This window comes from Lathyrus oleraceus, chromosome 2 (assembly GCF_024323335.1).
Source record: "Lathyrus oleraceus cultivar Zhongwan6 chromosome 2, CAAS_Psat_ZW6_1.0, whole genome shotgun sequence".
Lineage (NCBI taxonomy): Eukaryota > Viridiplantae > Streptophyta > Magnoliopsida > Fabales > Fabaceae > Lathyrus > Lathyrus oleraceus.
Genome location: NC_066580.1, coordinates 146384015 through 146395110, shown reverse-complemented (window position 1 = coordinate 146395110; position 11096 = coordinate 146384015). Strand labels below are relative to the sequence as shown.

At 37.1% G+C, this 11096-nt stretch overlaps 1 non-coding gene across 1 annotated transcript; it reads left to right on the top strand.

The window, feature by feature from the left end:
- The first annotated feature begins 2784 nt into the window (after positions 1 to 2784).
- Positions 2785 to 2891, top strand: LOC127124499 (small nucleolar RNA R71). Its single transcript, XR_007803983.1, has one exon. It is a non-coding gene; the product is annotated as a small nucleolar RNA R71 (small nucleolar RNA).
- The last annotated feature ends 8205 nt before the right edge of the window (positions 2892 to 11096 follow it).

Below are 11096 nucleotides of genomic sequence, written 5' to 3'. Positions count from 1 at the left end.
TTTGGTGAGAAAAGCAAAGGGATCTTCATGGTCCATTCCGGTGAATGGACTTCCATATAGTAAATTAAGAGTTCCCGTTTTCATCTCGGCTTACCTTCCCGTGTGGTTGGCAAACTGAGCAGTATTCCTTGGACTGTTTACACATGGAGTGGAAATGGGCGGTGGTTGTGGTGGTTGATCCATCATAGGTATGAACGGTGGTGGATGTGTGGTAGAAGAACTTTCTCCTTGTTCTTGTCGTTGTCTAGCTTGTTGCCTCCTTCGTCTCGTTTTGCTATTCAGTCTCCTAGCGGTTCTTTCGATCTCGGGATCAAAAAGAAGTTCGTCCACGGGAATCTGCCCTCGCATAAAACGAAAGTTGCACACTAAACCAAACAAATTACAAGCACAAGTCAAAAATTCGAAAGCTAAAAATCAAGCAACTATTGCGATGCTCGCAATATCAATTCACAATCCCCGGTAACGGCGCCATTTTGTTAAGTGTAGTTTTAAGTGTCGGGTTTTTGTTATCGTCTCCACAGGGATTGTGAGATATCGCCGCCGTTCGACAGTTGTTTCAATTCTTAACTCGTAGTAACAAGGGGGTTTTGGTTTTAGTCACAGTATCTTGCATAAAAGTGTAATAAAATGCGGTAAAAGTTTTGGTTTTTCTAATTGAGAAATATTGTCAAAGTTAGGGTTCGACGATCACTTGGCATGTATATGTTCGATCAACAAAACTTATAAACTCCTTTAGATGACAAACTATTTCACAAAGTCCTCCCAATGTGTTTATCTCTAACACACATTGTGGGTTTTCCCATTTTGATCCATTGTTTATCTCTAACACAATCTATCAAAATGACAACTTTTTGTTTCAACCTTATGGTGAACAAAATCATTCATTACTATCTCTAGCTAACAAACAAGATTGGATGAAAACCTAGGTAAAGAGTTGGTAAACATCTCTCGATCATAAACCAACACAAAGAGTTTTCAATAAAACAAAGTTTTCACCATATATTCATCATTAAAGAGTTTACAAATGAAGATCATCCCATTTACACACAAAGCTAATGATCATCTACATCTAACCTTGACAAAATGAAGAACTTAGCCACTCATTTTCATGGTGGCTTGGACAACAAGTCTCGGTTGAAGGTTGATCAACATCCAAGTTGAAGAATCGAGATTGGATGGGAATCCACCTTCTTCTTGTAGAATAATGTTAAGAGATGAAGAAAAATGGGTTTCTAGGTTACAAAATATCTCTAGAGCAATGCTGAAAATATCTAAAAAAAGTACAAAGTATGGAAGTGTAAAAGTATGGCTCCAAAAAGTAGCCCCTGCTACTTATAGTGCTGCTACTGAGCTGTCATGCTCGCTAGGCGAGCATAATGGTTCGCCTAGCGAGCCCCTAAAATAGGCACCAGAGGCACCTGCGCCCAGAGAAATATCCTTTGCCAGATTTGCACGTTCGCTAGGCGAACAAAACCATCGCTAGGCGAATCCCACGCTTCAACCTTCGCCCCAGCGAGCTTAGGAGGTTTTGCTACTGGAATTGCTTGCTGGGAGCTCGCTAATGGCTCGCCTAGCGAGTGAGTGTTGGCTGCACTTTTGACCAAGTTTGGGCGTGTTCGCTACCACCTTCGTTGGCTGCTCGCTAGCGAGTTTGTTGATGTTTGCTACTGTAAAATACTGGAGATGTTCGCTGGATGCTCGCTGGGTGCTCGCCTAGCGAGAACTTCGCCACAGCACTCGCCTAGCGAGTAAGCTGATGAATGCATTCTTTTTCTTGGTCCCTTGCCATTTTCTTGTGCCTTCATTTTCTATTATTTCATGCCTAATTCCTGCGCAATAACCCACAAATCAAAGGTACCAAGATCGTTTAACATTGTATTGCGATTCATCTAAAACAAAGGCGGTTTTGAATGCTTTAGCAACAAAAAGGAGTGAAAGATGCCCACATTTAATAGCTTAAATAAGCACTTTTGGGCATCTAACACATGGCCTTTCGGGTTAGGTTGTTGTTGGCCAAGAAATATTATAGTTGGGGTTGATGTTGCTGCTTGTTGTTGGGCTAGTTGAGAAATTTGGGTTTCTAACATTTTATTATGAGTAGCCATAGAGTCAACCTTACTTGCCAATTGCTTAATCAGCTTATTTGTGTCAGTGTTCTGGTTTGTAAACTCTTTGTTATGTTAGCTTTGGGTTGCAATAAAGTTCTCCATCATTAGTTTGAAATTTGAATTTTTAGGTGCTTAAGGAGCAGTGGGTGCTCCTTTTTGATAACCTGGAGGAATAACAAGTGTTGGGTTTGGAGCAAACAGTGTGTTGTTATTCTTATAGGAGAACTTTGGATGGTTTCTCCAGCCAGGGTTATAAGTATTGGAGTACGGGTTCCCTTGGACATAGTTTACTTGGTCGGATGGAATTCCAGCAAATAGGTGGCATTCATGAGTGTTGTATCCAAGGGTTCAACATAACTCGCAATTAGATGTTGCAGCAGCTACGGTAGCTACTGGAGTTACGGTCAAACTCTCGATCTTCTTAGTGGGGGCGTTTACTTTAGCATTGATATGGTATATGCCATTTAATTCGTACATTCTACACTTTATCAGTGGTTTCTCTGCATAAATTTGCTCACCTCCCCATAGGTAGTGGTTTTGCACCATATTTTCTATGAGTTGATAGGCGTCTTTGTAGGTTTTATCCATTAGAGTGCCGCCGGCTGCATTGTCTAAGGCTAGTTTGGTGTTGTACAAGATACCATTATAGAAAGTATGGATAATCGGCCATGGCTCAAGTCCATGATGTGGACAGAGCCTTAACATATCATTGTATCTCTCTCATGCTTCAAAAAGAGATTTGTTGTCTTTTTTACTAAATTTGTTGATTTGACTTCTTAGCATAGTTGTTTTCCTAGGTAAGAAGTATCTTGTTAAGAAAATTTTCTTTAATTCGTTCCATGTAATTATGGAATTAGATGGTAGAGATTGGAGCCAAGATCTGGCTTTATCTCAAAGAAAAGGGAAAGAGGCGTAATCTTATGGCTTTGGGATCGACACCATTAGCTTTCAACGTGTCTGCGTACTGCACAAACACTGACAAATGACGGTTTAGGTCTTCTGTAAGGTTACTAGAGAACTAGTTTTGTTGCACATTTTGCAATAGTGAAGGTTTTTACTCGAAATTATTTGCCTTGATGGCAGGAGGTACAATGCTCGAGTATGGCTCCTCTTCAGATGGAGCAACATAGTCCTTGAGAGGACGGTTTAGATTTGCGGCCATATCATGAGTTGGGATATTGTATTCTAAACAAAGTTGTCTAACTCGGCGTCTTAGAATAAAACACTCGATTTCCTTTATGGGTTGTATTAGCTCGTCCCCCGAGGAACGAGTGTTTGGCATACAACCGACGAATAAAACGAAAAAATAGTTGCCTTAGTCTATATTGCGCAACAACAGAGTTACGATATTGAATAAATTGGTCCCCGACAACGGCACTAAAAACTTGATCGTGACTTAGTGAGTCTATCGAAATATCTAACTGCAAATGCATAGTTGTATCGTGTAGTCTTAAAAGATATTGAATCTATAAGGACTAATAATCAAACTTATCGATATCTATTGGTGTTATGTAAATCTAAGGCTTATGAAAATATGATTTAGGGGAAATTAAAACTAAAATTAGAATAAAGTTTAGAAAATATATCAAAAAGGAGAGACCGGAATGTGGATCCGGGTGTACCTCGGGGACTCAATAATTTATTGGCGTGTGTTAATGTATTAAATCACTTTTCAGTAGAAAAATATTAATTTAAAAACATTTATCTCGCACTCTCGTGTTGTTAACTCTAGCTATACTTCTAGACCATATGTTTTCTCTCTCTAACCCATTTGAATCATGAAATAATTTTTGAAAACCAATAAGTTCTAATTAATCATAAAGCGCTCTCGTTGTGTTTAAGATTAATGTCCAAATTTTACTATCCGGTTCAAGCCTCACACTCTCGTGGTATTGACTCGAAACCTTTATGTCTTCACTCTCGTACAAAACTTTTCAGACTTAAAATTAAAAATCAAAACCAAAAAAAATAATTTATAAAAAGGTTTACGCTAACTTATTACCGAGTCTCGTCGGAAAGACCTACCTCACATACCGGACTCAAAGCAATTTAGTCGGACATGATATTAAACATAAACATGCAATTTATGGTAATGGAAATTAACCACAACATTTCAAGTAAATAAATTTCAAACAAATAAAATTAAATTAAAGCAATTATATAAAGAACCTGAAAAACTGGAATTAATGTGGAAAAAACTTCGAGTACACAGAACGGAACAGAAAATAACTTCTAATGCCAACACGATTACTTTGATCCAAGCTTTCAATAAAAATCCTAAGAGTTATGGTGTGATAGTCCCCTAATGCGAGAGCTCTATCACTTTCGAATGTATTTTCTTCTTAAAACTAAGAATAAAACTTAGGCGTACAAACTTGGATGCCGAAATCTTCTAAAAACTAACAATTTATAGTATAATAGGAGTTGAACTGAGTCATGGTCGTGTAAACTTCGTGGGAGAAAAATAGGGGGGATATGGAAAGACTGATTCTTTCAGCTGGAGTTTTTCAAGGACTGAACTGCATGGCGGATGCCATGAAGCTTGTATTGGTCGCCATGAAGTTTCTGGCGGTCGCCATGAAGCTTGTGGTGGTCGCCACAAGTGAAAAGTTGTGATTTTGGCCTTTTGATGTGCGTGGTGGTTTCCATGATGCTTGAGGCGGTCACCACGAGCCTTTGACTTTATTTTCTATATTCCTATTTCCTCTATTGTGGGCTACGATGTTCTGATAGAGAGCGGCTTGGTGGATCATCTGATTCGCCACAATCTGATGGAGGATGTGACAGTCGACACCGAAAGGCCTTTGAATTTAAGGAATCTGAAAAGCATGGGAATCATAGAGAAAGTTATGGTCAAGCATTCTCTGGACACCTCCTGGGAAGCTCTGAAGGATTAGAGGAAGATATCCAACAGTATCTACCTATTCTCCAAGATAGACCCCCCAGAAGTCATCGCCTACTATCTGCAGGATCTAGCAAATCAAGGCGTTGAGATCTTTGATTTCTCGGTGGATTGGCTACCTGAACATCCACCAAACTTCATGAAGAGGATGCGAGAGCCATCTGAAAGAAAGACAAAGAAGAAAGCTCAGAAGCTGGGGGAAACTTCTGTATCCAGACCGTCTGTGCCTCTGGTCCCCACCTCGTCTCCAAGTAAGTGTCAACCCTCTGACTCTCCTACTTTACAATTAGGGCAATTGTCTTCTTCCTTACCTCAACATTCCCCAATTTATACACACTCTTAACCTACAACCTCCACCACAAAGCCCTCTGAAACACCCACATCTAACCCACCATCACCTCCCCTTCAAAAATTCAATCTCACCACCACAACTCTGCCCATATCTAAAGCTCAACTGTTCAATGAACCCATATCACCACCCTCCTCAACACCCTCATCCCCACCTTACTATACCATCTCCTCTGATTCTAACCCATCTGACCCTTAATCCCCTACTCTCACTCAACTTTAGGCCCGCGCCCTCTCCGTCCAAAATCCACCTGAACCAGAAACCAATATTCCTTCACCATCTGAACAACCACCAAAACCACCCTCTGAACCACACACAGAAACCCCCATTGAAAACCCCATTACTCAAAAGACTGAACCTCCCACTGAAACCATCTTCACACCACCAATACCTATATCTCCCACATTTGAACCCGAACCCACCTTTCCTACTTTGGAAGAGGCAGTAGCCTTATTTGTTGAGTCTTCAGTGGAGAAGATCAGATATCTATCCGAAAACTTTAGAATCGGTGATGATCCCTCTGCAGAGAGGATTCAGTGGAATAGAGTGATCAGATGGATGACATTTGAGGCTTTCAAGCTGAAAGGCCTCTCTGGACAAGTCTGAAACGACTTCATCAGAGAAGCTGAAGAGAGGTTACAGGACCGTCTGGCCAGAGAGGCTGAAGAGAGAGCTCACAGAGAAGCTGAAGAAAAGGCTCATCTAGAAGCAGAAGAAATAGCAAGAGAAGTTGCAGAAAAGACCGCCGCTGAGGATGATGTTGCTGCTGAAGCTGAAGCCAAAGCCAAGGCTGATGCTGAAGAAGCAACACGCATAGTTGCGGAAGAAGCTGCAAAGGCTAGGGATGATGCTCTGACTCAGGGGGAGCAATCTCACTCTGATTTCGCTCCTTTAGTGTTGAAGACTCTGAAGAGCTACAGAAAGAGCAGCAGACTGTGAGAGCAAGATTGGATCAACAGGACTTCGTAAACTCCAACATTCAGAACCTGCTGCTTCAGAGGATGCCGCCTCCTCCGAACCCTTAGGCACCCTTAGGAGTTTCTTGTTGTTTTCCCTAAGTGTTTATCTTCCATGTTTTCTGTGTTTTCTTTTCCTCTATTTCTTTATGCTTTGGTTTCTTATCTGTACTTCTCTTTCTTAAATGAACTATGGTTTACCTCTTCTCTTTACTATGTCTTTTTGAGTATGACAAAAAGGGGGAGAATAAAAACAGCTCTGATGAAATATTATTTAAGCCTCTTAATGCACTGTGCATATTTAAAACTCTTATTTTGAAGCCCTAAGCTCTGCAGGAAGTATCTAAGTTAAAAACAAGCTATACTATGAAAGGAGATATGGTAAGAACATCTAAAACTTCTTAAGCATCTAAGTTAAGGGGAGATTGACTTATCTCAAGGGGGTCGTCCCACATCTGACTCTAAGATAACTCCTTTAAATTCTTATGAAATATCATTGTTTCATCATCAGTCTGAGGTTTTTGTCATCATCAAAAAGGGGGAGATTGTTAGAACAAGATTTTGTGTCTATAATTCATCTCTAAGGTTTTGATGATAACAAAGGATGAAACAAATTGGTACCCTAACAAATTTATCTAAGTGTGCAGGATTCTAACAGAAAAAGGGTCAGATAGATAAACATTTGACATCATGCAAGTCCAGAATAGACAACTTAGAATAAATTAAAGTAGAGGCTCTGACTCTGAAGAAAAGAAAGCTCACAGAGTCTGACGGAAGAAGACTCAGACACTCTGAATTTGAAGAGTTCTACACAACTGATCTGATGATTTATACTCTGAAGAAGGCTCTATAGAAAGACATATCAAGAATTTATGAAGTAAACCTGCTCTCAGCAACTATCTGAAGTATACACGCTGAACAAGAACATATGAACTCCGCATACGCTGACTCAAGGTCAAACACAAAGATTTAGCTACAAAGTTTTCTACTTTTGGTATGAATCTATATTTGGAAGAGATTAAACACTCTCGAAAATTGCTATGGAAAGGACAACGAGTTTAATGACATTAAAAGTCCATCATTGCCAAGATATTCATGAATGCCTCAGCTAGCGGTCTCTTGTTCAAATCACTATATAAAGGAAGGATCGTCATCATACAAGGCACGAAGCATACACACAAGAATACTGCAAACAAAAAATATATATTCTCTTTCATTCTTGTTCAAATTTGTTCACACGAGTTATTGCTCTACGTGTGAAACATTCCAGTTCTTATATTGTGTTACTATTGCTTACCCAGAAGCACTAAACACTTCATTATATTCTCAAAACAGTTGTTGAACATTTCCTCAAGTGACTTGTGAAGTCTGTAAACTTGAGAGGGCTAGGAGATATTTACTCTCTTAGACGTTTTCGGTGTAATCTTTCTAGATTATTGGATTAAGTCCTTGTTGAAGGAGAAATCACCTTGGCCGGGTGGACTGGAGTAGCTTTGAATTTCAAGCGAACCAGAATAAACTTCTGTGTTGATAGATTTATCTTTCGTGTGTGTTTTATTTGCAAAAGTTTTTATTATCTGTGAAAACAATTCAAACTCCCCTTTCTTGTTTTTCTCTACCTTCAATAGCCACACTGCATTAACCTACACAGAGATCAAATGACAAATTTCTTTTGTTGGCGCAGATACTCAATTGCTTCATTTAAGATCCTGAATGATCTTGATCCAATAATCTTGTTATCCATAATAAATTGCCCCAAGCTTCATTTTTACAATATCCTTTCCTCAGATCTGACGAAGACTTATTTGAATGGTTTCCAATAGCCTTGAATAATTGGATAAATCTCAACTTTGTTCTGTGATAACCTTCACATGGTTTAACCAAAGTATTCAATGGAGTATAGAGAAAACTTTTCTCTCTTTGTGAACAACACACAACCAGAATCCATGTCCATGAAATGATTTTTCCACTTGATACACAAAAAACATAACTTCAAAGAAAAAAAATAGATTTTCTAATGTACCTTAGTCTACCTCTCAAATCAATCTTTAGAGTTGGAGATCTATAACAATGGTTCTTTAAAAAGTTTGAAAATTATGAATAGTATCTGAAGAATCTCAGACATAGCTAATTATCATAAGATTTACATTCTAGAAGGTTAATTAGAATGTATCAACAAGGAGATAGGTCTTGATGAATGAAGAACACACACTTGGTTCACTCTAGATTCTTGGCAAAAATGGATTTCTAGGTTCTTGGTGAATGTTAATAGATTGATCAATTCCATCGATTGATTGATCAACTCACTCTCTTGAGTTTTTTTGTTCTACTTAAAAAACACACATTGATGTTACAATAGATTGTGTTACCACATAATTTTTTTCGAGATTCACTCACTCTGAAGCTTTTTGGTCACACTTCTCTATATATCAAAGACAAAACAAAAGAGATTGGAGAGAAAGTGCTAAAGGGTAGACATACTCGTAAAACAATTAGTTTTTATCAAATCATTAAGTAATAATTTGAATCAAAGAAACAACAAATTGAAGCAAAGGTTGGAAATAAAGGAATAAAGTCATGATTCGAGTCATGTGTGTCTCATTATTTGAGTCAAAAAGATTTGTGATTCAACTCACACTCTCATATGATTCGTCTGAAATGAGACAAAGGTAATTCTCATCTTTCACAAGATTTCATGATTCAAATCACACTATGAATGATTTGAATCAAACATCTTTGCAACCTTGATTAAAGCATTCTAAGTTGTGATTCAACAAATACTTAACACATTGATATAAAACAAAATTGTTAGGCTTAAAAAGGAGACAAATTCAAGGATACAACTACCAAATCAAAGAATGAATATTTTCTCAAAGGTACAATACTAGTTATAGCCTAAGCAAACAAATACAAATGATTCCAAATAAATTACAAATATTAATTACAAAGATAGTGCATATTCATATAATTGACAAAATACAAATACATGATCAATCAAATAATGTATATATACACAAATTTACAAACAATCAAAATTAAAATTATACCAATGATGACTACAATTTCAGAAATTAGGTGCGCTAGGCGAGGATGGGTGGTGCGCCTAGTCATCCTACCTTTATCAAGCCTATAAATAGGAGGGTCAAGTTCAGTTCGAAGGGAGTTTCGTAGATTCAAGGTAGTACATAAATAAAGTATGTTCACCTTAAATCTCAACATGAGCAAATAAGAAGAGGAAAATAAAAGGCGAATATGTTGCTCGAGGGATCGTTATAGATGTTGTTCAACCTCTTTCTTCTAGGAGTTAACTTTAAAGCTACAATTAGTATGCGTATCTAATTCTCTTTTATTGGGGTTAGGTGTAGTAATCTTTACACTCATGTATTGATTACAGACATGATGTGATTCTACTTAATCTTTAATATTGATTATTCTTCGTTCTAAATGCTTGTTTTTGATTACCTACCTAAAACATGTTCTCATGGTACGACTTGACATACAAAGGTGTTGGTCATTACTAAATCCAAGTCTCCTTCTATATGATGTTAATGACTAAAGATAGGGTTAGGTTTAGTATCTTCATGTATACCAATAAATGGTATATGTATTCACTGTTGGAACTTAATGTTGTTGTATTTAATAGGGCGAGATATCATCTATTAGGTAATACAATTGAGCTCACGTCTTTGATGTCAAAGATGAGTCGCGGTGAGAGAAAAAGTTGGGCTTATTAGTAGCTGAGTAGAAGATCATATTACTAACGAATGATTATACATGCGGATAAGGATGATGAAATCTAACCTTAACAATTTTTCTCACTATTAACACCGAAATCTCAATTTATTTTCTGTGATTTTATTTTTTACAACCAAACATCTATAAACAACCATTTGGCTAGAATCATAAAAATTATTGAACATCTTTAAAACACAACTTGTGGATGCGATAATATTACACTTGTTATTTGCACTGCAACAAAATGGTATCGTCGTTGGGGACTGACTTTACTTTTTTAAGACACTACAATAGTTTTTATCATTATTTTTTTTTTTTTCATATTTGTGAATATCTATATTTTTTTATAATCATTAAGCTACTAATAGTGTTAGCTAGTTTTACATGTGTACACAAGGAAATGATCCTAGAAAACAACTTATATTCGATTCCAATATTGAAAGAACTACACAGAAAGGAAAAGTTACAAGCTAGAGTGCAAGATCTAGAAAAGTCTTTTGTCTTAAAAAAAACATGGTTGACACACAAAGAAATATTACAAAGGAATATTTGTCAAACATAATTGTATTCTTGGGATGCTAAGAGCCGCAAAGACTAAAAAGGAAGTAGTATTTCTAAAAGTGTGTCCACATTCAAGAATTAGTAAAGCAAATTACTCACTACAACAAAAATGACTTAGCCTTAATTTGAAATAATTTTTTAAACTTTTGGAATTACTTTTAAATTTAATTCTGAATATTGAATAATTATTGTTGATGAATAATAATATTTTATTGTTTCACAATCCTTCAACTTCTGGTCACTTGAATCTTGGATAATCTAATCTTCCCCATTGTCATTGCAACAGAATAGTTATATCTATCACGAATCATTTAAAATCTAATTAAAGTAAAATAAAAGAAATTGATTACTCACAAACAAGCCTGAAGATGATGGTAGGGGGCGTAAAAAGAGATCTCACAGAGAAAAACAAAAAGTAATTGTTCTGGAAGGAGATAAACAAGAAATAAACCAACAGGAAGACAAAGAACAAATCTTTACATGTA